The sequence below is a fragment of the Strix aluco genome, chromosome 4 (genome assembly GCF_031877795.1).
Source record: "Strix aluco isolate bStrAlu1 chromosome 4, bStrAlu1.hap1, whole genome shotgun sequence".
Classification (NCBI taxonomy): domain Eukaryota; kingdom Metazoa; phylum Chordata; class Aves; order Strigiformes; family Strigidae; genus Strix; species Strix aluco.
Window position 1 is genome coordinate 67,951,523 of NC_133934.1, and position 25,826 is coordinate 67,977,348.

At 37.5% G+C, this 25,826-nt stretch overlaps 1 protein-coding gene across 34 annotated transcripts in view; it reads right to left on the minus strand.

Annotated features, from left to right (window-relative positions):
* CAMK2D (calcium/calmodulin dependent protein kinase II delta) overlaps window positions 1-25,826 on the minus strand; it is a 161,391-nt gene that overhangs the window by 69,196 nt on the left and 66,369 nt on the right. The window lies entirely within an intron of this gene.

The window sequence follows — 25,826 nt, forward strand, 5'->3', positions numbered from 1 at the left end:
ATGAGGGAAAAAAATCCACAATGAATCATAGATTTCAGCAGAATAACAAACTTTAAGGGCCGTGTTAACAAATTCCATAATCAGACAATAGATGCTGATTTTGAAAGAGAAAGCATCATTACAAACTAAAAGCATTTGACTATACCAAAATAAATGGGGTCAAAAAGGGAATAAGCTATATTCCCGCTCCTATTTCTATTACATACATATTTTTTTCCCCTCTAATCTTCTTACCTGCCATCCACTTCAACCACATGAATGGTGAAGAGTTGCGAAGAGATAAATCTACTGTCAGATTGATGCCTGCCAATCTATGCTGAATTACCACAGTGGTGGCCAACACCACAGCTTGAAGACTAAAGCGAAGGGACTGGGACTACCCACCACCTGGCTGTGAGTGCTCAGCCAGACCTACAGACAGCAAGGGTGGGCAGGAAGAGAAAAGGTGCTTGGGCGCGTGACAGCTTGGCAAGGTGACTGCCTCTCATCAAATCACCATGAAGAGATTTCTGAAGAGATGTAGGTGCATGAGAGGACTTGTCAGAAGCAAAAGGATGTGATGTCTAGAAAATAGTCATTAGCTTTTCCAGTGCTTGACACAGTCGACAAGTTTACAGCATCCTAATGATTCAAACCCCAATTCATGTTTACATACACCTATATATCCATATCTAAAGTTTTCCCAGAGAATGCACTAGTCAGCTGCAGAACTTTCATTTTGAATTTTAAGTAATCGCATAGTGATAGAACTATGAATTAAGTCCTACGGTTTTTCTTAATTACTTCAAATGAAATGGCAATTTACAAAACTAATTTTCCCACAATACATGAAGCTTTGTCAGTAGTCTGATCCAAGTCATTATCACTTACAGAACCAAATAAAAAAAATGAGGGTACCTTAAAACTGCTTTGTGTTCAAAACTGAGTTGATGAAGAAAGTGTAGAAGAAAAGGATTTTCAGATTTCTCCAGATGGTAGCTTTATGTATTAATCATTTTTTATACATGACATTTAAAAAAAAAATTAAAATCAAATAAACATGACTTTTTTACTTAATAATATTTAGCCCAGGGAAACATCTTGTGTTTACACAATACTGAAGAGAAAACCAGCTCTTGGCTGACTCACTGCCCAGAGCTCGTGATGATTCAGAAAAGCCAAGTAGGTCTAAATCAGAATTTGTGGTTTTGGCTGGTTCTATATTGTAGATTTGTTTGAGTTTTTACAAAGTGCAAGCCTTGAGCATAAAAGATCAAGGTAATACATTGCTGCCAAAAAACAAACAAAAACCACCCAACCAAACAAAAAAACCAAACCAAAATCAGCTTGCTTTCTGGTTGCTGAGATTTCAATACCGCCAAATGTCTCATCTTTAAAGCAAACCAAATGTGAAATGAGACACCAAGTACTAGCCTAGAACAGTATCCTGAAATTTCTAGCTCAGAACAGAGACCCCTAAAACATCTGGCTTTTGAGAATACTACTTCATACAGTGGCATGAAAGATACTACTCATGAATGAGTGCTCAGAAATGAGATTTTGTACAGACCCTTGGGTATGTCACAGAGATGCAACGTAACCCTAAAATAGTAAATTTTGGGGTGCAGCTAGTACATACTGCATATACCTCTCCAAAAAAGTTTAAAACTTTCTAAGATTTAATACATAGCAAATTATACCTTTTGACAGAAACTGCCTGTTCTTGAAATAGATTCATAAGAACTCAAAGCATGGTTTTACTGTAAACACTTTTTAAATTCAAAGCAGCATTCCTCTCCTTGCTAACAGCATTCTATTCAAACAGGCAAAAGCCTTCATATCCGATTTCCCATATCATGTACAGATATTTAGAACTACCAAATACTTCTGGTGAGGAAGAAAAATTGGCTGCCAACTGCTTTCAAATAGCTCTCAAGCATGTAAAGCAACCCAGATTTTTGAAATGTCTTTAGTGAATTGAAACAAAGTATTAAATCCTGAAATTTAGAAGTGAAATCCGCCTTTAAAGTATTACTTTGGTATTAAAACCAGACATTCTTGGCTTGAGCTTGTGGCTACAAAAGAGTCAACAGCCTATATTCATACTCATACACTTAGTTTTCATGGTTCACTCTTCCTAATGCTCTAGCATGGATTTGCTAGCAAACAGCTGAAGTAAAGAACTGTATTCTTTAATTACCACTGTAGTTTTTAAACACAGAATGACTTTCTTACATGCATTTATGAGAAAGTCATCTCCTAGGTAAGAATGAAGTCAACATAAGCCTACAGGCATTAAGGCACAGTTTTAAAACTGTGACTCTGAAGCAACAAAGTTGCAGAACAGTAAACTGCATTTCATTGCCTTTGGTTCAAGGCAGTACAAAGCCCCTACTCTCTCTCTCTCTTTTTTTTTTTTTTTTTAAATAATTGTGTCTAACACTTGTACTGCTAGGAATATCCATGTATAACCGTGCAATAAATACTTCATATTTATACAGACTGAAATAGACACTATTACAGCTATTACATATAGGTATCAACAGCTCCATAGAGAACAGTTGCATATTCCTACTATGTCAGAGAAGATAAATACCTCACCCAACACCACACATCATGTCAAAACTAGAGCCAAGAGTACAAGTTTTATCTTGGATAGAAGCATCTGTCATATCCCTGTTAGTAAGCAGACCAGCATGGCACCATGTGAAGGGGCTTCCAGAGCTTCTTTGTTCAGTGTCACTGCAGAACCATAGCTCCCTTCTGACTAGAAAAGGATTGTGATTAGAGATGATGGACAATGTTTTCTCTCAGCCTGGTTGAGACTATTTCCTTACTAGCCAAACTCTACATGTCCATAGGGATATCTTCTTCAAGGATCACATTCGTTCTTTTCTTTCCTCCCAAATGTCTGAATCATAGACACGAGACGGGATAAATCCTTCTCTGAATCAGGATCACATGCCCCTGATTGTCTCTGAAAAGGAAAACAGGCTGAGGCAGCCAGGGAAGATCAAAACTGCCTTTTGGCAAGTGCTTATGTTGGCTTCTTCGGTCTGTTCAGATACAGTTTTATGCCAGTAAATCTGCTAGGTGAAAATCCCAAATAAGCATGGGCAAAGGAGAACAATCTGTGGTGAAAACAAGACAGCTGGACAATCTGGAGTAAAGCGTGCATGACAGCACAGAGGCAAGTCCAGCATGGCCCAGACTTTGCTACTGCATTCGGCCTGCAACTCGGCTTTTCACTGGGAAAGACAAGGCATGTCAGGATGACAATTTGAGAAGCTATTCACAAAGTTTAAGAGATGATTCACTACAAAAAGTATTAATGTATTCATTTCTAGCATATATAGTTCTTTACACACATGTATCAGGCAGGATTCAGGCACGACAAACCAAAAGGCAGCAATTACAAAGATTATTCATCCAATATAAGAACTCCCATCAGTAACCCACACTGCAATTCCTGTTTCTCCAGAGATACAAAAGGCATTCATCAGTAGAAACAGTTCCATTTATCGTTTTTGAAAACATTACAGTTAGACCTAATCATTATTAATTGGAGTTGCTTCATGAGTGTTGTCATGAACAAACACATTATATGGCAGAAAGGACACAAGAGTAATTATTTTCTTTCCTGCCTGCTATAGCACTATGGTCATTCTCCTCCAGTGGGTGACAGAGACGGCGTTTAACAACCTTTGACAACAAAGTTCTTGCTCTTCACAGAAATGACTGATAGGAATCCAGGGAGCGCACAGCTCTTTCTTTTGGAAAAACACTATAAGCCCACAAAAGATCAGGAATCTCCCCTTGGCTTCAGCACTGATTTTCATCCGAAATACTTTCCAATCACCACTCTGCAATAATCATTATAATAACTTAAGGGAGAACTCCCATTAGCTTTACTAGCTTTGTATTTAGCCATTAGTGGGGGCAAGCTCCAGTCAGATGAAAAGTAAAACGATCTCCTTTATTTGACTTTTGTGCTGAACTATAGTATTTTGCGTCTATTCTACAGAAAATAGCTTGATACAATGGCCAAGTAATCTTATTATCTCCTTTCTGAATTTCTGCCTTTAAAGAAAAAAACACAAAATACTAGTATTGCACATACTTTCAATGAAAATCAAATTCTTCCAGGTAAGAGGACAAGTCAAGCAGTAGATGAAGTCAGATAAAAATTCTTCAGGATAAAGATATCTAATCATATCCAAAATCATTCCCTAAAATATTTATTTTTGAGAAACTGCTGAAGTGATAATTTTGATAAATTTGGTATCTGAATTAGTAGACATTACAAAGACAAAATATTTGAGAAGACTGAGCTTCAAACAGAAGTTACAGTCCATGGTCAGTACAGCAGTTGCACAAATGTGCATGAAGATGTCAAACTGCTGGAGCGCTGCTTGTTAGGGAAGACTCTTTCCATGCAATCCCCTTCATTGTATTTATTAATAGAGCGTGGAAAGGGATAAGGTAGTTAATGGTAATGTAGTTAAAGACACTAATTTTCCCTTTGGTGCTAAAGATTAAGATCTATGGACTCCCAGAAGCATTAATCCCTTAAGTCTGTGAAGCTAGATGTCTCGAATTAGTGCACTGTTAGGAAGATTACAGGTCATTCATCAGTAGTACAGGTTTAAAATGGGTTTGGAAGTCACAAAAGTGTATGTAGTATTTGCTGAAATGTGCAAATTATTTCAAGTCCCTGCCTTCCTGCAAGAAGAGTGAAAAAGGGACAGATGTGCTTTCCCTCCACGTTCACTTCTAAAAGTGTATTAAAGTATTTATGAAGACCTTATGAAGATCACTCTTACTAGAAAAAAACCCACTTTAAAAAATGAACTTACTTACTTAATGGAAGGAACTTAATGGAATGACTTAAATTAATCTTGGGTTTTCTATGAATTGGTATCTACTTGCCACTAGGTATGGGATAAGCTGTTGCACTTGAAATAAAGAGGTAAAATAAAAACTGAAAAAACCTCAGTCACTGAAAAGGTGATACTGTATCTGAACCACTCAATTTTTTTATTACAGAACACTTGTCTGTAATTGAACACTTTTCTGCTCTCTTGTCTCTAACAAAGAATGCCTCATGCTCAGCAAAGTTGCTTAGCTGAGAAGTGGAAGATCTGTGGTGGTTTAGCACTGTTAGGACTCAGATCCTCCTGCAAAGTCACCTTTTGTCATCTTTCCTGTTCTACTAAACAAACCAAGGTGACAAGGGAAGGAAAATAAAGCTAATGCTAGAACTTCACCAGGAACTCACATGGATGCCAGTGCAAAAGTCCTTACAGCAGCACCAAGAACTGAGACCAAAGTCAAAATTCATCCTGTGGCTTTTACCCTAGATCCCAGGCTAAACATGCTTGGGATCCCCAGCTAAACACGATAAACACAAAACAGCATATGGGATCAGAGCTGTGGATGCAAAAGCTTGTGATCCACTTCTCAGGAGTGCTGCTGTTTGCACTGATCAGACATCTGCTTCCTTTAAAAAGGCCCATCTTCACTGCAACCTCATTCTCTATACCTCAATGCTCCACATTTTTCCATCACTGTCACTACTTCCTCTCTTTTGATGGATGGTATAAATAATCTCTGCTGAGCAACTAAACTCCTTAAATCAGTGGTGCATAACAGAGTCACGACTACAGCCTCCAGACATTAGACTCACTACAAAACAACCCTGCTTAAGTCCATGCTGTAGTTACTGCTGTGACTACAGGTCCTATTTTGTGCAGCTTAGACACTTCCTTGAAAACAACCAATCATAAATTTCAGTCAAACCTAGTGAGAAAGCTGGATAAATACTCAGGTACTCGACACTGAGTCTTTGCTGACATTAACAGACCAATGTCCAGTGTCTAAGTCAGGCAGCCAAAAGCTGATACATGACCACTGAAGAGACCATGCAGACATACCCCCTATATGGGGTGAAACAGAGTTGGCAGCTGTGTGGAGCAGAGGTCTTCCATCACCTGCCGAGCCACAAGATGAGGGAGGCCCACGTCACAAAGCATCACTTGGTTCTTGCCATGGGTGATGAGCAGTGCTCCTCAGGGTGCAGGGAAGTGTCCTTTTCACATTTCAGAAGCTCAGAGTCAGAGATTTAGGCAGCACCGCTAAAGCTGAGATTGCTCCTTATAGTTATACGTCCTCATATACAATACTATTCTTCTGAGACCATGAAAGCCTGGGATCCTCTATAATAAAGCTGCTCAGTTACAATGAAAAGAACTTTGCAAATATTAATAAGAGCCATTACCTAACAATCTCAAATATTTAGAGGCTAATCTGGTAAGATTAGTACAGTAGCAATGCTCAAGGGCAGCTGATTTCTGAAAGACATTGAACACAGAGTAATACTTTGCATATCTAAGAAAATAATCCTCCCCCATGCTGTTAAATACACAAGTGGTATACTGTAATACTTATTATCATTAAATGACTTTATGCAAGTCAGCAGTGCTGTGTAAGCTATTAACAGGTCTATATTCAGCAACAGTGAATCAAAACCATATAGCTTCCAAATTCATTCAGAAGATAAGCAACTTTTCATTACAGTGCAAATTCATGGTTATTTAGGATCAACAACTTGAGAAAAAAACCCCTATTAATCTGCATCTGTACTGGTATAATGAAAAATGATGGGAAAATAATTAGGAAATTTAATATTTGGAAAGACTGAATTTGTCCCCAAGGCACTGTAACAGTATTAACTAGTATGAACAAAATACCATATATCCTAAAAATACTCATTGAAGTGAGACTAAGTAAGTCCAGGTACTGATGTCAAAGCAGATGGCCTCAAATTACCAACTCTTTTGTCAGGATGAGACTCTTGCTTCTTTCCTGCTGGATGAAGACTGACAGTTTAAACAGGTCATCAATCCATGTTGTGGGAAATGTCAGGGAGAGTGGAAAAATAAAGAATGCTTTAGAAAAAGTATGTTTTGCGATCAGAGGTGGCTCATTGAGCTACTAAACGTCCTAAAAAACCCCAAGCAGCTTCTCAAGCCTTAACCAGTGATGTGTAAGCACAGACAGTCCCTCAGGTCTAGATTCTGCACATGCTTCAGGCACTAAGTGCTAACAAATGAAACTTAAAAGACAGAAACCAATTCAGCCTAATCATCAGAAATCTAGCTACTAAAAATAAAACATCCCAAATAAAATCAACTAATTAAAAAAAAAAAAAAGTAAAAGGTATTTGAAAATGTATCGTTCTGTATTAGTAGTCTCCAGGGAGTTGTAATAACTCTTTCTTTAACCAACAGATTTTTGTTGCTTTTCAGTGCACCATAACACAGGTGTGTGTGCATTTATGTGTGCACACATGCACAGAAGAGTACTGTGGAATCATATCCTATATCCTTGAAGTTAAAAGGAACAGCTGGAGTTACACACCTTTAATTATTCATATATATGAAAATAGCAAAATTGTATATAGTTGTTTAAAAAAGAGAACAGGATACTAAAATGTACACCTGTGTCTTTACGTCTTCGTTTAATATATAACCATGTCATTTACTAGAAATCCTGTATTTCAGGTTGAGCTAATTCCTCTTTGCAGTTAAAGCCCTGATTTTGTAAGTTTAACAAGATTTTTTACAACACAACAAAAAGCCTTACAAATGTCATCAGATTAAGCCTTATGAGAGTAGCTGCATGGATTGAAAGAAAGTCTGACACAAATTTTTGCTAAGAGCAAACTGATGTCTCAGCTGCCAGTGTTGATGCTTTAAGCACTAACATTTTTTTAACCATTTTAGCATTCATCAGAACATGTAAGAAGAGGAATAATGACAATCTACACAAGAATTTCATGGAGCATTAACTAATAAAAGAACAAGCTGTAACATAGAGATGTTATATTAATCAAAATTAACAGGTTTGGAAAACCACACAGCATAGTTTAATAGAGGGAATGTAATTTGTTTAATTTTTCTAAAAGAAAGGCCTAGTTCTCATGTTAAAGCAAGTCTTTTTTATAGACCAGCTATGACGAAATTGCCATAATGGTTGGGCAGCTCATCGATTGCCAAGATTCATTATGAAGTGATGTACAGAATTTCAGCAATTCAAGAAACTGAAGTGATGGAAAAGATTAAATGAAAAACCAAATGAAAATGCACAAAATCTAATGTCCTAATTAGACAAGCAAAAGAGTCTATTAATCCCAGCTGGAAAGATGCAGTTCTGTATCTTTTTGATAGATAATTTTGCCAAATGTAAGTGTGGTAGAAGAAAGCTTTCAGCTAGACTCTGGATGCATCACAAGAAAATAAAACCCCAGACAGAATTGCCTAATTGTCAAAATTCGGCTGTCCCTTTGCATATTTACAGTGCTGGCCAACATGGCAAACATCTATATAAATAATATGTAGGACTACATGTCTACAAAATGGGATATTAGGGGTTGTAATCATTGGGCAGGACACAGCCTCCTTTCTTGGCTTTCTTCTCTTAAAACACATTAAACACAGAAATATAAACAATTCATAAAATGACCACTCAGAGGAGTATGTTTGTTTATTTTTTAAATGCTCCCCTTTCATGAGGATGAGCCCCCAAGGTATTTAAAGGCATCAGTTTATGAAAACAAAGCCACTCTAAATATTTTAAACAAAAAGGAAAGCAGAAAATTGTAATCCTGTGGCATGACTCAAGAAGTGTAACAGAAATGTCACCTACTCCACTAGAACCTCTCATAAAGGAGTAAAGCATGCACCAAGCAGCTTTAGACAATGTTTTCAAAGCAATTAGCATTGTATTTAAGGCATCTTTAGGCCAAATTCTTTCAGTCAGTAGCAGCAATTACTATAGCTACATTTCGTAAAACTTCATTTTTAGCTTTTTTTTTTCCCCCCAATCTTAAAAGCTTATTCATTAGGTTATCAGAGTAAAGACCATCAAGTCAAACCAAAAGGGGATGAGTGTATTCAAGGTAACTTAGTAAAATTCTTCATGTGAAAGTTCATTAGAACTGTGATAGCTTATAGAAGAAAAGATAAAACATGATCTTTACTGCTATTTATGTCATATATTTATTTTTTTTAATAACTGAGCAATAATCCAATTCTTCTATGCAATTAGAATTCACTGACCACTCCTATATAACTATCCTAACAAAGCATATTTGTAATTAATCTGAACTATTGTTTTGACCAAGGGGAATACTGAAAATGTAGTATTTAGATACACAGTCATTGTTTTCTGGTCTCTCAATGCTTTAGGAGAACAAGGACCTTAAAGTTTTAAAACAGGTCATTCTGGCAGCTGGAGATAACTGCAGCATGAAGCTATTCTTCCAATGATTATCTTTCAGATCATTATACTACATCTACTTTGCAACACTATGGAAATGCAGCAGGGATAAGAACCAGCTCTATAATCTGATGTATATATTAAATGCACTGTAAATTGCCATCCTGCTGTTAGAAACTGCATGCAAATTTACCTTAATTGAATTAGTGAAGCTAGAATAAACATTATATGCCCCTCTCTCTCTGAAGGCTGACTGAAAACTTGACATTCCTGCTTACTTCTCCCCCCCAAGATGCTTAGAATTTTCCATTCTGCTAATAACACTAAAAAATATTTTTCAGTCTATAAAAATGAAAAAAAAAATCCAAACCCAAAAGACAATACTGATTTAAAATACAAATTTTCATTTTGTTGAAGGAAGTATTTTCAGATTTTTGACAAAACAGGCATTTTCTGTGTAAAGCAGATATATTATGGAGAAAAAAAATGAAATTGAAAATTTTTCTTGAACACATTTAGAAGAGTGTCCCAATCATTTTGGTGGAATATGATCAATAAACTTTGGTACAAAATATGTTTATAAACAAAATACATTTGTGAGGAATTTAATAAATGATCACATAATGTCTGTCACAAAGAGCAAGCTGGTCTTTTGCTATTTAATGGAAGGCAAACCTTAATTATTCAGGATTTCATTTCCCCCCAGCTGTGATAATAATGGCCACAGAAAGTATTCCACTTCATTGTACCAAGGCACTTAACCACTTTAAGAACCTGAGCAGAACAAAAATCTGTAACAAACATGCTCATACAAATAAACACATGTAAACATTTGCACAAGTCCTTTCCATATGGATTGCATCTGTCGGGAGAAAAAAAAAAAAAAAAGTAGTTTTGCATGCAAACTCATTTTTCCTGTTGTACTTTTATATTCTCCTGTTGTACTTTTATATTCTAGTATTCCAGTGGGTTCCACAGCTAACAGAGCCTTCGGACAACTGGAAACATCCCTCTATCACCCCCACCACCCCCTTGAAACAGTTCCACAAGGCTGTAGCTCTGCAGTGAGCCAAAGGAGATGATGATGGGGATCTTCTTTGAAAACCCCCTAAAATAACTCAGAACATAAATACAATTGCAGTTTGACCCACTACCTTAATGAAAGTGATCTCTCCTCTGATTTCTGTATAAAACAGCTCACGATGACCCGTAGATCAATAAGCCTATTAAATAATCTTCCACAGTAGCTTCTAATGTAAGTGATAATCATGAACACAGATATGTGGTTTTATATCACATGATTCATCCTAAACATAAAAAACTGCTCCGCAAATTGGCTTTTTAAAGTAAATAAGGAAGACTTATTATCCCTATGGAAACAAATCCCTGACACTCATGATCAAGGAATCCCGGCAGATTTCATTTCCAGCTGTAACAAAGAACAGGAAACATATTTCCATGAGGCTAAACTTTGGAACCTTTCCATTTCCTACAATACTTCCCAAACAAGAACATGCTTTTGGAGAGAAAACTGAAACAAATTTTACTGCTAAAACATTACTGTGCTAGGGGATAGAAAACACAAGCATGCTGGAATTGCCCCATTCAACTCCCAGTGACATCCCACTACCAACTGTGGAGTGTGAACCAGGGGAAGAAACTGGGGAAGCTGGACTCTGAGCTTCATTTCCCTCAGCCAAGAAGCTGGTCCCTGAGACCAGCACGAAGCATGCCTTTCCGGCATCAAGGAAACATTGGAGCAAATGCTCTGTAACAGATCCATCTCCAGGCATGAACTGTGTGCTTCTGACCTGAGCATTATACATGGAGGGAGAAAGGAAAACCTCGCAGGACCTGTCACCTGACATCCATGTGAAACAGTAGTACGACCACCACAGTGCACTCCGATTCACTTAATCACAATAGGTACCACCTTCTGAGGGCATCTGGAATTTAATGACTATGTATTTAGTTTGCTAACAAGACCAAACTAAATCACTTATCCTCTACTCCAGGCACTAAGACAGACTCTAGGAACTTCTGATTGCAATACTGAATATCAGAATATGGTGTTAAAATGGTGATATGAATATTTTCCCAAATTAAAACCATAAATAAAAAAAAAGCTAAGATACCAAGTCAACATTATCTCTAAATTATTTCTGGATTATGCTGTATATTATTCTAATGCACAGTAGTCCTCAGAGATCAGAAAATGCTGTATTCTGAAGTGATGGCAGCATTTGCAGGTCATGGACCTGCTCCAGCAAAAAAGTTATTACTAGAACAATAAAATCAACTTTATGGAAGAGACCCACACTGCTCCTAAAATACATACAAGCTTTCATTTCCTTAGGAAGCTGTTAACCTGCCATTTTTGAGACCAGGGAAGCATTCAGGGGAAATACCACTACATGCATCTCCACAGTCTTTCCCAGGCCTCCACAGCTACTGTCAGACACCAGACAGACTGGCTTTTAATCCAGTCCAGTGCAGCCATTCCTACATGTCTCACATGAGCAAAGGATCAAACGCAAACAGAACACTCCTACCTTTTCTGGTTTTGCAGTTGTTTGTATGTCTTTCTACATACATTTTCTTACCGCTTATGCCTACCTGGCTAAATCTTTCAGCTCTGTGGACTACTTCATTACATAGTTATATATGGCTACACTTTTTCTTTGGAGATGAGAAAGCCTGTCTAAACATTTCTATAAGATGACCTTTTCATTCACAAAATGTGAATTAAAATAACATCTTACAAGTGAACCAAGGCAAAAGGACACATTTTTTTCCCTATTATCATTGCACATTCTATATTTTGGAGAGTGAACCTATTACTTTCTTATGTTACACAGTACCACTGTAAATTTAACCTCTCCATGCTTTTGATAGCTTTTTTAATATCTATGCATGAAAATAAGGCTAAAGCCACTTTCACAGGATCAGGTCCCCAAATTCTGTGTTACCAGCTTTGAGGAAAAAGACCTAAAATGGATGCAACTGACCTGAAACATAATTATAGTCACATCTCTGTCCTTGGTGTCCTCTTTCACAAACATCAGTCTTGAATATCCTGAATGTGAGCAATAAGAACAACCCAGAGATCAGCTCCATGCACCCCACTACAGCAATGGATACCACTGCAGTTTGTGGTACATAAAAGTCAGATGTCCCCTCAGACTTGAGATTACCCATTCCTTATGCAAGAACTTCTTTATGGTAGCAACAGGGGAAATGTAGGGACTACATTTTTTCATCCATCAGTTTCCTGAGGAAACCACAATTATTGTGGAAAGAGCAATTACATAGGTTTTATTAGGACCTGATTAGTTTCTCATGACAATATATTGGTTACTAAGCAGTAAAAGCTCCCTGAACATGTGCAGTCAGGGAGCAAATAGGCTGACACTTCTTTGCTAAATGTTAAAATAAAAGTATACTGTTAATTTATCCTGTTTTAACTGAGCACTGTGCTGTGTTAGTACACAAAATGGCAATAGGCTATGGTAGGTGGAAGAGCTTACCTCCTCCGAACAAGCGGCTGGGCTAGAGCTTCCCACAGAGCCAGCAGCCCAGAAAGGGAGGCTTCTAGCTAACACTGACTAGTTCAAGATGTTTCCAAAGATTATTGACTTTGCAGAAGGATTTCTGCTGCTACTTCCCTGTCTCTTAGCAGGGCATGATTTAGCACACAACAATTACAGGTAAATATTTTCATTTGTAATTGGTATAGTTACAGCATGTTTCCTAAGGCATGGCTTTACTGCAAATGGGAACATGGTGTAGAGATATTGAAACTGACTTTAAACAAGTGGGTGTGTGCACCTCTATTAGTTTATTTGTATCAGCATGATATATTTAACCTGCTGTTCCACAACAGCAAAACCAAAAAGCAAGCCTAGGCATCTTTATACTATGCCACACGTTACAGTGAAGATGCAAAGTAGCATGTTTCTTACACTCACTACAAATCTGAAAAAGCAGACTGAAAAGTCTCAAGGAAAAAAAATTAAGGGTACATAAGTGGACTTTTATTTCTAGCTATCTGTATGATGCTGCGGACATCCATACAGCATCAAACACAGTTGCCATAACCTAGATAACCAAATGCTTCTACAATTAATCAAGACAACATATAAACAGTAGAAGCTCTCAGTAACTTAACAGAGTGTAAGACAGATTCAAAATACTATACCAAGACAGGGTGTTTCCATAATAATCCTACTCCATCTCTATCCACTGGGTTGGGCTCAAAACCATCTGTATTATTTTCTAAGAGAATGTGGCTTCCCCCTCTATCAATTAACTATCACAGTAAGTCATGCTACCACAACTGAAGACAACTATAAATTACTGTCATTTTCCTAACATGCAAGTTTACAAGTGAATGATGATCCCAAATGATTGAAAGGGTTTGTTTTACAAAAAGCAGGGAATGCATATTAACTTAATAGATGACAAACTTGAGGCTTATGATGAGAAACTGCCATTGTCTTTTAATCACAGTCTCACAATACATGGAAATTAGAGAGTTTGTCCTGTCCCATGGGGCCATTTGTAAGATTGTAATTAGCTCAGTGAAAACCCACATAAACTTGGATGGAAGAGAAGCTGCAACAGAGAGCTGGAAGCCAGTCTGGATTCACAAAACCAGACTACTAGTTGCAATTGAAGCATCTCTCTAAATATTCCTCTTATTTAGCACATCCAGTAACTCCCAAAATATATATCCTACAGAAGATAGCTGCAAGCCATCCAGCTGCAGTTATGACTTTAGATCATCAACCAATTATTTCCCAGCAAGACTGCACAGTCAAATTCAACATAATCCTAGCAATAACACTATCAATACTAGACCAAGTATAAATTGATGAAATACAATTAAATAACTCTCAAAGTCACCTGGTAAATAAATGCTCAGCAAATTAATTAAAAAGCACTACTTGGATGATACAATTGCTGATACATGAGTGCTGTTCACTGCTGTGAAGCATAAGAGCAGAAGCTCTGGATTTGATTACAATAAAATATCAGAACATCTTCAATATGCATATATGAGGAGCAGAGTGCCATGCTTGGCCCAGTGTGGCTGTAATGAGAAGTTGGATGTATTTAAAGGAGACAGACATCTAGAGGACAAGCTAAAATTAGAAGCACATACCCATGGGCAGTCCATGAGAATACTAACACTCTGGTGAAGCCACTAAAAAAAGAACTTCCAAATTTGGAAGGTGACTGGGAGGAGAGAGGTATCATTAAACCCCTATCAACTGGAAAAAGGTCCTGGATCAGCAGTTTTGTGCGAGTAAATCTTCAGTGCAGAAATCTGCAAAAAACCCAGACTGAACTGAGCAATTACAAGGTATTTATCCATTGCCAGTCATGGAGGTTAGTGGTTTTTGCAGTGTAAAAGCATTTGTTCTGTGCTAGGTTGCAGCATGTGAGAAGCCGAGAGACCAGTCAGCCCAGCTAGCATCTTTTGGCATGCCATGGCTTTGACAGATACTTCCAAGAGCAGAGCAACACAACAGCCTCCCATCAATTTAAAGGCAAACATTTGAAGGAGTGAGGAAAATCCTAAAGGACACCTGAAACAGTATCTACAAAACGGGGAATGGTTAGGGGGACAGCTGTCAACTGGAACTGTTCAATTCTGTCCCCTCACCCTCAAGCACAAGGGGAAGATTAGCCAGACTGGCACTGGCCATTGGCACACCACTGCTACGCAGGGGGATGGTAAAGGGTAACACCCCACCAGAGCTACAGACATGCTAGGCTAAGCAGTCCTGAGTCCTAATGTGGCCAGACCTGTGGCTATTTAAAAATATATTTAACCAAAAAAAAAAAAAAATTTGCTGTGGTAAATAGTTTACAAGAGAATCCTCTTCAAAAACACAGATGTAGAAAAGAAGCTCTTCAAATTCTAGAAGTTTTTGGTGATTTTTGTGAGATGTCCTGGCCTACGGTCTCTAGCAGGCAGTTGCAGTCATCACTGAAATCACCACAGTTACCACAATCTGAGCAAGGAAAGAAACTACTGTGGTTTTTCCTCTCTCGTGACTTCTCCAGAACACGATACAGGGATAATTTGTACTGTCACTACCCATAAGGTGCATTTGCATAGACAGACACATAGATGGACACACCCTAGGTCTACGTTGCTAAATACAGAAGAGCCATGGACTGATGTTCAGTCAGCCTCCTGGTGTCACAGCACTACACAGTTTCACTCTGCTTTGTTCATTATCTTCTATGTGAAATTTTGCATTTTTAGTAAGTAACCAGATTTTCCATGCTCTGTTCTGAATATATAATATCCAATATATTACAACATCTCTTACTGAATGGGGATTCCATTGGTAGAAATGCAAAGATGCATATGAAATGCAAAAAGCAAGAGGAAAAGGGATTTCCGCATGTGGCATGCCATAGACAAGTTCAGCCTACAAAACATACTTCCAAACGCACACCTTACAACCAATTAAAAATTGCATTCCAAAAAGTCAGGCCCTGTTTACAGTTTTTAGTCAAATTACACTTTCATTAAGAATTTATGTCACAATATTTAGACAGGAAAGCAGATGTATTTTTAAGAAAAGAATAAACATTCTAACAGGGATACAGCTGTATTCAATGCACTTTTCCTTCCAGTACCCTGTTTGCTGATCAGCAGGAAATATTTTAGAGAATGAAACATTGTGAACATCTTGCTCCTTGCCCTAAACTATTTTCTTCTGCAGCATCTTGCCCAGGAAAGCATCCTAAGATCAGACTAATGCCATGCTCAGATCTAAAATTATGAGCATGAAAACAGACCATACCCTGACTTACATCATATCTTGTGCCTCTGAAGTAACCTCTGACATTAACTTTTTATTTTGGCCCAGCCTAAGTACTTATTAGGACAGCTTAATTTGTTGCTAGCTATCATTTCTCTCGGGTGCTCTCCCGCAGACAGCCACCACCATGCTTAGGGGTCTACATGAGGTGACACATGAGGAGGGGCTGGGTCAGCCGTAAGATGGGAAGGCTGGAATGCATCTCACTCCTGCCATTAGCTACCAGTGGGGAGACTGTCAAGATGGCAAAGACAGTCTTCTCCAGAGTGCAAACAGCAAGACAAGAGGCAACAGACACATGCTGGAGTACGGAAAATCCCAGCTAGGCATAAAGACACTTTTATTTATTTATTTATGTTGACAGGAAGGTGGTCAAACACTGGAGCGGGGCCCGGAGTGGCTGTGCAAACCTCCTTCCTGGAGATTATCCAAACTCAGCAGGACAGGCCCTCAGTAACCTAATTTTACTGGACATGGCTTGAGCTGGGGGTTGGGACTGGATAACCTCCAGAGATCCCTTCCAACCTGCACAATGCTTTTTTTCAGAAGGCAGGGTATGTAAGTAAAGCAAGATGTCTGGACAGATGAAGTAGCTCTAAGGATTGCCTCTCCTCATGAGCTTCCTGGGTTTGTTTCATCTTTGGAAAAGGAGCAAAGACATTCCTAAGCTCCACAGCAAGCTCCCAAAGAGCCACTCCTGATTTATGGTCACTTAAGTCAAAACATGATTCATCGTCCAAAGACAGGAGACCTTCCTTTTGCCTTTTGCTGGTCCCAGCTCAGATCCCCAGCCTTCCCCCATTCCCTCACTTGAGTGCTTCCTCCTCACCACTGGTCATGCCACCCTTCCTCTGTTCCTTCTCTCTGCTCCCATCTCTGAATTTATCCTTTTCTGTACAACACAGGGAAAAGGAGACAGCAGAGAGGAGGGGTAAGGGTGGGACTCAGCTCTGAGATGGTACAAAAAGCCAAACACCTTCTCCTTGGAGACACCCTTTCAAGAAGCAGGCACATACCGATTCCTCCCTGAGGGGAGGGTAACAGCCCACCTTTCTTGGGTTAGGATGGCAAACACTCCAAATGGGCAGATTCAGGCTGCCTGGGAAACAAATGCTGTCTGGATGATAATTCTCTATTTTCTCTTGGGAATGGGAAAAGGCCAATACAAAAGTGTCCCACAGAGCGGGTTCAGCCCACAGCCACAAATGTCAAGGCTGGACCTGAGTTTATAATGGAAACTACCCGACAACAATGTTACCACCCATACGGGAGTTGCACTAATGCCATCCAAGCAGTGATACCTATCCACACTACAAATACACTGTAACCTCTTTTCAGTTGGGTTTGTTTTGGGTTTTTTTCCCCTGAACTCAGGGAAGAGGTTCACAATACTTTTTCCCAACATTTGGGTGTTGATCCAAAAACCAGTGCAAAATTCACATATTAAACCATCAACAATGTTGTCTGTACAAAGCAAAGGGAACAGAACTTACAATATCTCCTAAAAATGCTCTAAAAATGTCTGTGCTAGCTTTACTGAAAGAAAAAGGTTACTTTAGCTTAAGTAGTAGAGATCGATGTTTTTGGAGGAAAGGGTCCAGAGGAAAATTACATATTTGTGGTTTAGCTGGGAGTCATGATGTCTATCCGTATGCATAACACGTGGTTGCAGATTCATAATAAACAAAGCTTTCAAACAAAAAAAAAGTTCTCAAAGATTCATCTTGTGTGTGTAAAAAGAGAGCAATTCATTTTAATCTAGCTTATTTATATTGTTCTTGAAGTCTGCAACGCAATTATGAAACTATTCCTTCCAGAAAGCATATATAGAAAGTAAAACTGAACAACAGATCGAAATACAAATGGGAAGTGTAGCAGCCATTCTAGCACTCACCCCTTGCAGCAGGTTCCTCAAGAGAGCTGTTTAAATTCCACTTCCTGTTTCTGTGGATTACTCTATTTTACATTTACGATAACTGGCTACACAAGCGTAACTGACTTTATGGCAAGAAAAAATGTTTAGAAGAATCTGGACACACTATGAAAAAAATTTTCATGCATTTAAGAAAACGTACAAAACCAGCTATAAGCAGGCAAGGAAAATCCTTCAAGGTCTGGTTCACACTTGATTTATATTTTATCATTACCTATTTTAGTGCAAATTATGCATATACTTTCTGAGGCAAAAAGTGACAAAATTTCTGGCAAATCTTAGTGAAACCTCATTTCCTTGGTATATTATGGATGTTGCTACAGTTATCAAGGATATTACAACCAGCAATGCTTCACTTGAGCTAGAATAATCTTGTCCTCCATTAAAAGGAAAGAGAATTAACGTACTGTGGCAAAGAGTAGTGTCATTGTCTATAGTAAAAGACATTTTTATGCTCCACAGTAACCCAGAAGATTCAATGCCACTTTTAGCAGAAAAAAACGATTATGCTGTAACCGAAACAGGGACAAAAGCTTTAACACCTAGTAAAGCTGCCTTAACACTTCTTTGCTTTTGCAATCAGACAGACCACAGCATCTGACACTTAATATGTTACATGCTGAAATTACTGACGCATTGATTAGCACTAAACAACTTACAGTCTTTAACTATGGTGGGTTTTTTGATATTTCACTCACTTTTAGGACTCTACAGAAAATCCTTCCCCATCAAATTCTTACAACATTGGAAGTGAAAACTTTCCATTTCTTCATCTTAAACATCAACCATACATTCACAACTTCAACAATTAAATCAAATGCATAGCAATAACAAACACTGCTGAGAATGAGAAAGACTGCAGAAAAGCCAGGTGCAACAGAATCCATGATGCCCTCCTTGCACGATCTTGCCTGGTTCAGTCTTGTACATTTAATTTCACAAATTAATTCAGTCAGTACATTTAATTTCACAAATAGTTACTATAAAACCAGCTTCTGTATTCTGTTGTTGCCCTTCACTATTCACCTACAGGCTGTAGCCACAGCTGAGTTTAAACACTGAATCTGTTATTTTATAATACTCATTAAATTGGCTTTTACATTAAGTATGAAATCATGTTATATCACTGGTTTATTTGGTTTCTTGATGTTTTATTTTAATTCTCTCAAGGACTATGGTTCACCTTATTCATCACGAAAATTACAAATTTAATTAAACAGAATGGATGAGATTTAAAATTGTTGAAATGATCAGCTCATCTAAACAATAAAAATAATTACAGGAAGTGAGATCCTCTACGTGGATCAGTCCCACCGATTTCCAGTTTCTTTGTGAGGTAAACAAAATCATATATACATCTATATAAAATATATACATCTATATAGATATTTATATGCATAGATATAGTTAATATGTTCCTGAGGACCATGTTTATTGAGCATAAATTTATACAGTTGAGGATTTGTTTGATTTTTCAGTGCATCAGGAAAGAACTATGCTATTACCTTTTAAGTCTGTATTAATATATTTTGGATGTAAAGAGTGAAAACTGAAATTAAGCTCAGGAAAAATATTGTGCTAAAGAACTACATCCATCAAACCTGAACAGGCCTGATTTTTATTCTGTATTTGCTTTATACAGTAACTTAACTAATGCCAGCTGAGCTACTCTCAACTTTGCCACAGTAAGTCAAATGAAATTCAGAAAGGATTTACTAAATCCACATTTGCTGCATATTAATAGTGTTTCTCTTCAGATTCTTGCGAATTTATGTGAAGTCCCATGCACAAACTTGGTGAATATAAAACATAAAGGACACATTGTCTTGCATAAAGCTCACAGAAAACCCACATATCTTTAATTACCCTCTGTCCAAAAAGGACAAGACAATATGAAGTTTCTTATTTTTTCCCCCCACATGAAGGAATTAACAACTTCTATGCTCACATGTTGTGATACTGTGGGGAGAGATGAGAAAACCCCAAAATGCAAGATTTTCTGCCCTTTCTTCAGGCAAAAGCATACGCTCCTGAATAAGTAAGCTGAACAGTGCCAAGTCTGGGTGCTATCAATTTCCTCAGCAATTTATGAGAAGTTCCCAGCTCAAAGTATGGAAACCAGAGCAGTCTGCAAATATACACCAACACATTTATGAAATCAGTTTAGCCATTTGTCTTTTTCCCTGGTGTCCCAGACTGTCCTGCATCTAGTCTGCCTCTTGACCTGCTGCAAAGCCACCCTTCCTCGGAAAGATGCTGCTCCATATTCCCATATGCTGGTCCAGCTACAGTTCTTAGAAGAAAGACTTTTCTACCCTCTAAAGCACGGCAACTCATGTTAGTTGGCAATGCCACAGCTCCAGCTTGACCGAGGCTACACAAGCAGATCTGCACACAACTGGCTCAGGCCTATTAGAGCTGACATGGCACCGTTTCTGCTTGGCAGTCCTACTTACCTCTAAATATCCTGACTTACAAAGCCATCCAGGGACAACCTGTCCCATTGCCAAAAGGACTTCATTTATCACCTGAAGGGCTGCCACATGCCAGTAAAATCTGCAGTGGCCTTTCAGGAAGGGATGAAGATTCATCAGAGTCAGATTTGAGCCTGATGTAGTTGGCTAATGGATCCTGTCTGCTTGCTGTATTTTATACACTACCTATAAAGCAAAGGGAGGAAGCAGCAGCAGGCAGGGAACAACGTGCTGTAATGAAGCCAGACATGTTAGCACTGTCATGTGAAAACCAGGAGACTCTGGTTATTTACATGATTCTACTATACTGCGCATATTATTTTGCTGTGTACAGCTTTTGACAAGTGGGAATGTAAAGACAGCAGAAGCCTTTCCAGTAGCTACAGAGAGAGACAGTGTAACCCTGATTTAGAAAAATACTACCCAAACTCAGCACAAACCCTGCAAGAGGAAACTCAACCTGGAAAAAAACCCCACATTTTTACCAGATTTGAATCAGCAGTTCTCCAGAGTGGGTCAGGATTTGCATTTTCAGGCTAATGCAGTTTTTATCATCTGTTGGGACCTCAAAAATCAAAATTAGCAAAGCAGGCTCTAAATCAACATCAAAAGTAATAATAAGATGGTGCAACAGTGTTACACCATAAAAAAATATGTGGATTGCTACACTAGAAATCAGTGTGCTAAAATACAACTTCACCTAAAGGTAAAAGAGGACTGCCAAAAGAAGATAAAGACCAGAAAACAGGACAATAACAGTAGATTTCTTGGTGAAGAGATAATTATTTTCCTTAAAAATTTTCTTTCCAAATTTCTAAATTAAAAAATTGGAAGTGTTATTACATGTAACAACTGTAAAAGTCACAGTTACACAAGATGACAAATCCTTCATGGCTATCTGCTCAGTAAAGGAGGTAAGCTTTTAATATAACTTGATGTGTAATCTTACAAAGAAAAAGCACTAGGTTCTCCAAACAGTAAGGCTTAACCCACATTTACATCTTTCATTTTAAATTCTCTTATGTTAGCAAGCTGTAATAAGTAAAAAATAAAACCTATCCACATTGATGTTGTTACAGTCATCTCATCATGGTAAGAACCTGAGAAATACAGCAAAGTTGAAGGTCAGACTAAGGTACAAACTACTGCAGCCCAGCACAAACTGTTGGAGCTCTGTTACTAAAGGAACTTGAGCTATGTTTGCCTAGAAATTCCCTACCACAATATAAGAGAAGCAGCAGGCCAGATTACTCAAGAAATGCTGGAAAAGCTAAAAATACCAGTATTGCCAAAGACTAATCAGGAAGAAAGCCCCCATGAAGTTTTCTCTCAAGGCCTGACAGTTCAGCTAATGGATTTTGCATCATTTTAATTCTCACACAAAATTCAGCTGGGCTCACTTTCTACTACAATTACTTTGATGCAAAGAACTGACCTGAGAAGAGGCAGAAATCACAACATAAGCAATGAGTATTGCTAAGGAGTACTTGTAGGTGAAAAGGATGAAGAAATCCTGTATTTTTTAACCAAACCTTCGTATATCCATTACTTAAGTGGGAAATGGAGATTTGAAAAAGAACAGGAAATACTATTTATAATCCACTTTCCTTTTAGGCATTTTTCCTACACCATTCATTAGGCATCATGACTACATAGATGGATAGAGTAGAAGAGATCATGGATTTCTTCAAATAAAAAAATGAGTAAAATAATTAGATGGTGAAAACCTGTATTATTTATATGCAAAGCAGTGTCTGGACAGAGATACTCAACTTCAGAGTTATCCTGGAGCTATACTTGTACATAAAGTGAAAATTTCTTCTTCAAGGAAGATTTCCGTGACAATTCTGTGTTGGATATAAACATAACCAGTAAGGACTGTCCAGCTTTCTAAGCACTACAGAAACAGAATCATTACCTTTCAGTCTTTCTTCAACAATATTCAGCTTTCCAAAAACAATGGCCTGTACATAGTTCTGAATACCAGGAGTACATAAATCTCATAATGTTATAGTAATAGGCAGTTCTTAGTAAGTATAAAGCTTAAAAAAAAGAATCCACACTTCATGTCAGAAAACATCACACCCCTAAGCTATTCTCATACTTCATTGCCAAAAAGCTAACTCCTATGTTTAGCTTCATCACTATAGTCATGTTTCTTTTTGCCTTTTTTTTGATAAATAACATTTTCTGGTTATCTTGGTAGACCTCTTCAAATCACCCCCTTTACCTAGATCATACTTATTGACATGTGGATGTCAAAGCTCAGCACAGTACTCTAGAAATTACTTTTGCTGGCAAATACAAAATAAATACTCTTTTCCTCTTTCTAATTGTTACTTCCATGCATTTGAGAACGGTATTTCCCCTGGGTGTTACAGCATCCCAATGAGATTTGTGTTCAAGTAGTTATTTCCTGTCATCACAGGCTTTTCAAAGTCACTCTTTTCCAAGACTCAGGCGCTCCTCTTTTAAGACTGACATACATTCTTTGTCCTTAGATATGTGAGCTCACATCTATTGGCCGCAAGGCTCCTTAGTCCCACCATATCAAACTGATACCATTTCAATTTTTTTTTGTTACATCTGTTGATAAAAATATTGCATGAGACTTATTTAGAACTCTGACACAGATAATCCCATTATATGAGAACTAACACATTACATTTTTATTGTGGTTACCTGTTTTCCTAATATCCCTAATAAAGAATATGCTGATTTTCCATAATAAAAGAATTAGCACATAATACAGTAGTAGAAAAAATGCCTTACAGAAGGCAGTTGATGCTAGTAGATTCATTATTTCATTAAAAGGATATCAAGTGCACTTGGCATGATCTGTTTCTAAAAAAAAAAAAAAATTTGCTGCACCTAAAAAACATTTTTCAAATGACCATATGCTCCTATAGGCTTAGCTATGTGTAAATATATGTATCCATGCCAAGCAACACAACATCAAAATGAATTATCATGGATTTCTTCAATTTGTAAGGATTTGGAAGTGTCAGATAGCTGGATTTTGATTCAGTTAGCTTCCCTTCACGACACTTTTCTAGTGAGAATAACTATCAGTGATTTAAATTTTCATACATGAATTCAGAACTTGCTATCTTACCCTAGCTCAAAATCATTCTTTCAGTAGAAATTCCTGACAAGAATTAAGCTCCCTCAATACACACTTAAATGCTTTATTTGTGAACACTTGGTAGATATGTTGAATCCTGAAATAATAAGCTGATGTCACAAATACTTCCAAAAAGGCAGCAGAAAACATGTTTGTTTCTTCTCAGGTTTTTTGTGTTTAACACTTTACAGTGACTACTCAGAGATTCAAATCAAGAACTGAAATGAAAATATTTTTATGTGTGTCTCCTTAATTTCTAAATTTCAGAGTTTTATCCTTTTGAAAGAACGCATTCTGATTTAGTCTTTTATTTTTTCCCCATATGCTGTGCTTTTCCAAATCTTTTGTTCAAATTCTACATTTAAAAAAATAATTAAAACACATCCAATTTTAAGACTCCTCTGCCAATACCAGGGAAACTTCTGAAGTTTAGTGCATATGAATACAGACTAAAATTGAAAGTCTTTGTAAAATGTCATCCTAAGATTTCCTAACTGCATAATGGCACCCATTAAATAAAACCACTATCAAATCAGATTTGAAATGGATATAAAAATGGTATTGCTGGGAAGCTAGAAATAGTAAATGTCAATTGTTAAGAAGTTTAGTCCTGAGTTCTTTCTTATCCTGATGAAATAACTAAATACTAAATATTTTTCTAGTTAGGTACTAATTGGACACCTACCTTGGAAATACAAAACCAGCGATCTGTTAAAGTTTTTGATAATTCTCTATTTTCTCTGAAAGATAATTGGAAAATATTTCCATTGGTTTAGAATTTTTTTTAAACTCAATTTCTCTAAAGAAAAAAAAATCTTACTCATATGAAAACTACACTGTGTCTACTCACTGGCTGAAATCTAAAAATGTGATTCACCACAGCTGTGCTGCTTTACTGTGACTGGAAGGGAAGTATGAAAAAGGTACCTAAAGAAGGGTTTTCACCCTAAAGTATCTGGTACAGTCTTAAGACTTGAAAGATAATTAACCACAGAGACCATATAACACTCTAAAAATGAGTCCTATTATATAGGTATTATTTTAGAAATAAAGTTAACCTGAAACTGACACCTTTACTAAGTCACTTTTAGAAAGGATATTTAATCAAGCTAACTAGGAAGAATAAAGAAGAATAGGCCTGAAAGAAAAGTGAAAGGATTATTGAATTCTAACTTCAGAAATCTGCTGCCCTGCAATGAATGTGTAGTTCAAAAAGTCAAGTAACTAAAAAAAAACTACATTGGAGGAAAATAAAGAAAACCACTGAGATGACCTTTGAGAAACTGTCCAATCAAACTAGATCTCTGCTTTCCTATAGGGATCGCAAAATAATTTTTAATAATTTTTTCTTAATTATCTTAAGTTATACATACTTATTGTTAACATGACAAGTTCCTTTCCAAAAAAATCCGTTTTCTGTGCTATTAGAAATTAATCCATGCAGTAAGTTCAGGAGAAGACATAGATGAAGCGAATTTTATATTCATGGACTTGCTAATATTTTTAAACACACATACACTTTGTTATACACATAGTGCAAGTAAAATTTGTTCCAAGGGTTAACCTCTACCATTTTGAGACACATAAAACACACTATAATCTCTGCTGTTACAGCTGATACACCTTACTCTGGTATATTTCCTTTTTCGCTATTAGTGCTTTTTAGTCTGATGTAGTATTATTAACCACTTGAGATGACTTTTTTAGAAAAGGAATGTGACAGTGACCCAAGAATAAGAGATTCAATTGGGTACAGGCAGTATGTACCTAGAATGATTGTAGGGTTAACATTTAGCTGGCTGAGGGCATGACTGCAGGAGAAGGGGTGGGAGCAAACCACTGCCAAGGCTGAGCTGCAGACCACCAGCCTCTGTGGGCAGCCCCAGAGCAAAGGAGAGGGTATGTACACGGCCGAGGTGGAGACTGGACAGCCAGCTCAGCACGAAAACATGAACCTCTTCAGTCCAACAGCTTATGTGATAGGACCTCAAAGGCCTGAAATTATGACTTTTGAAAAGAGTTACCTTTCTAACTTTACAAGAACGGTTTCTCGTTTTCAGACCACATTTATGATCCTCCTCCAAGAGAGAAACCAGATACAAAGTGGCCTTCGCTCCAGCAATTATGCAAACAAGGAACTGTTGTAACCACATTAATTGAAAGAGCTTTTTTCAAACAGATACATAGGCAGGGCT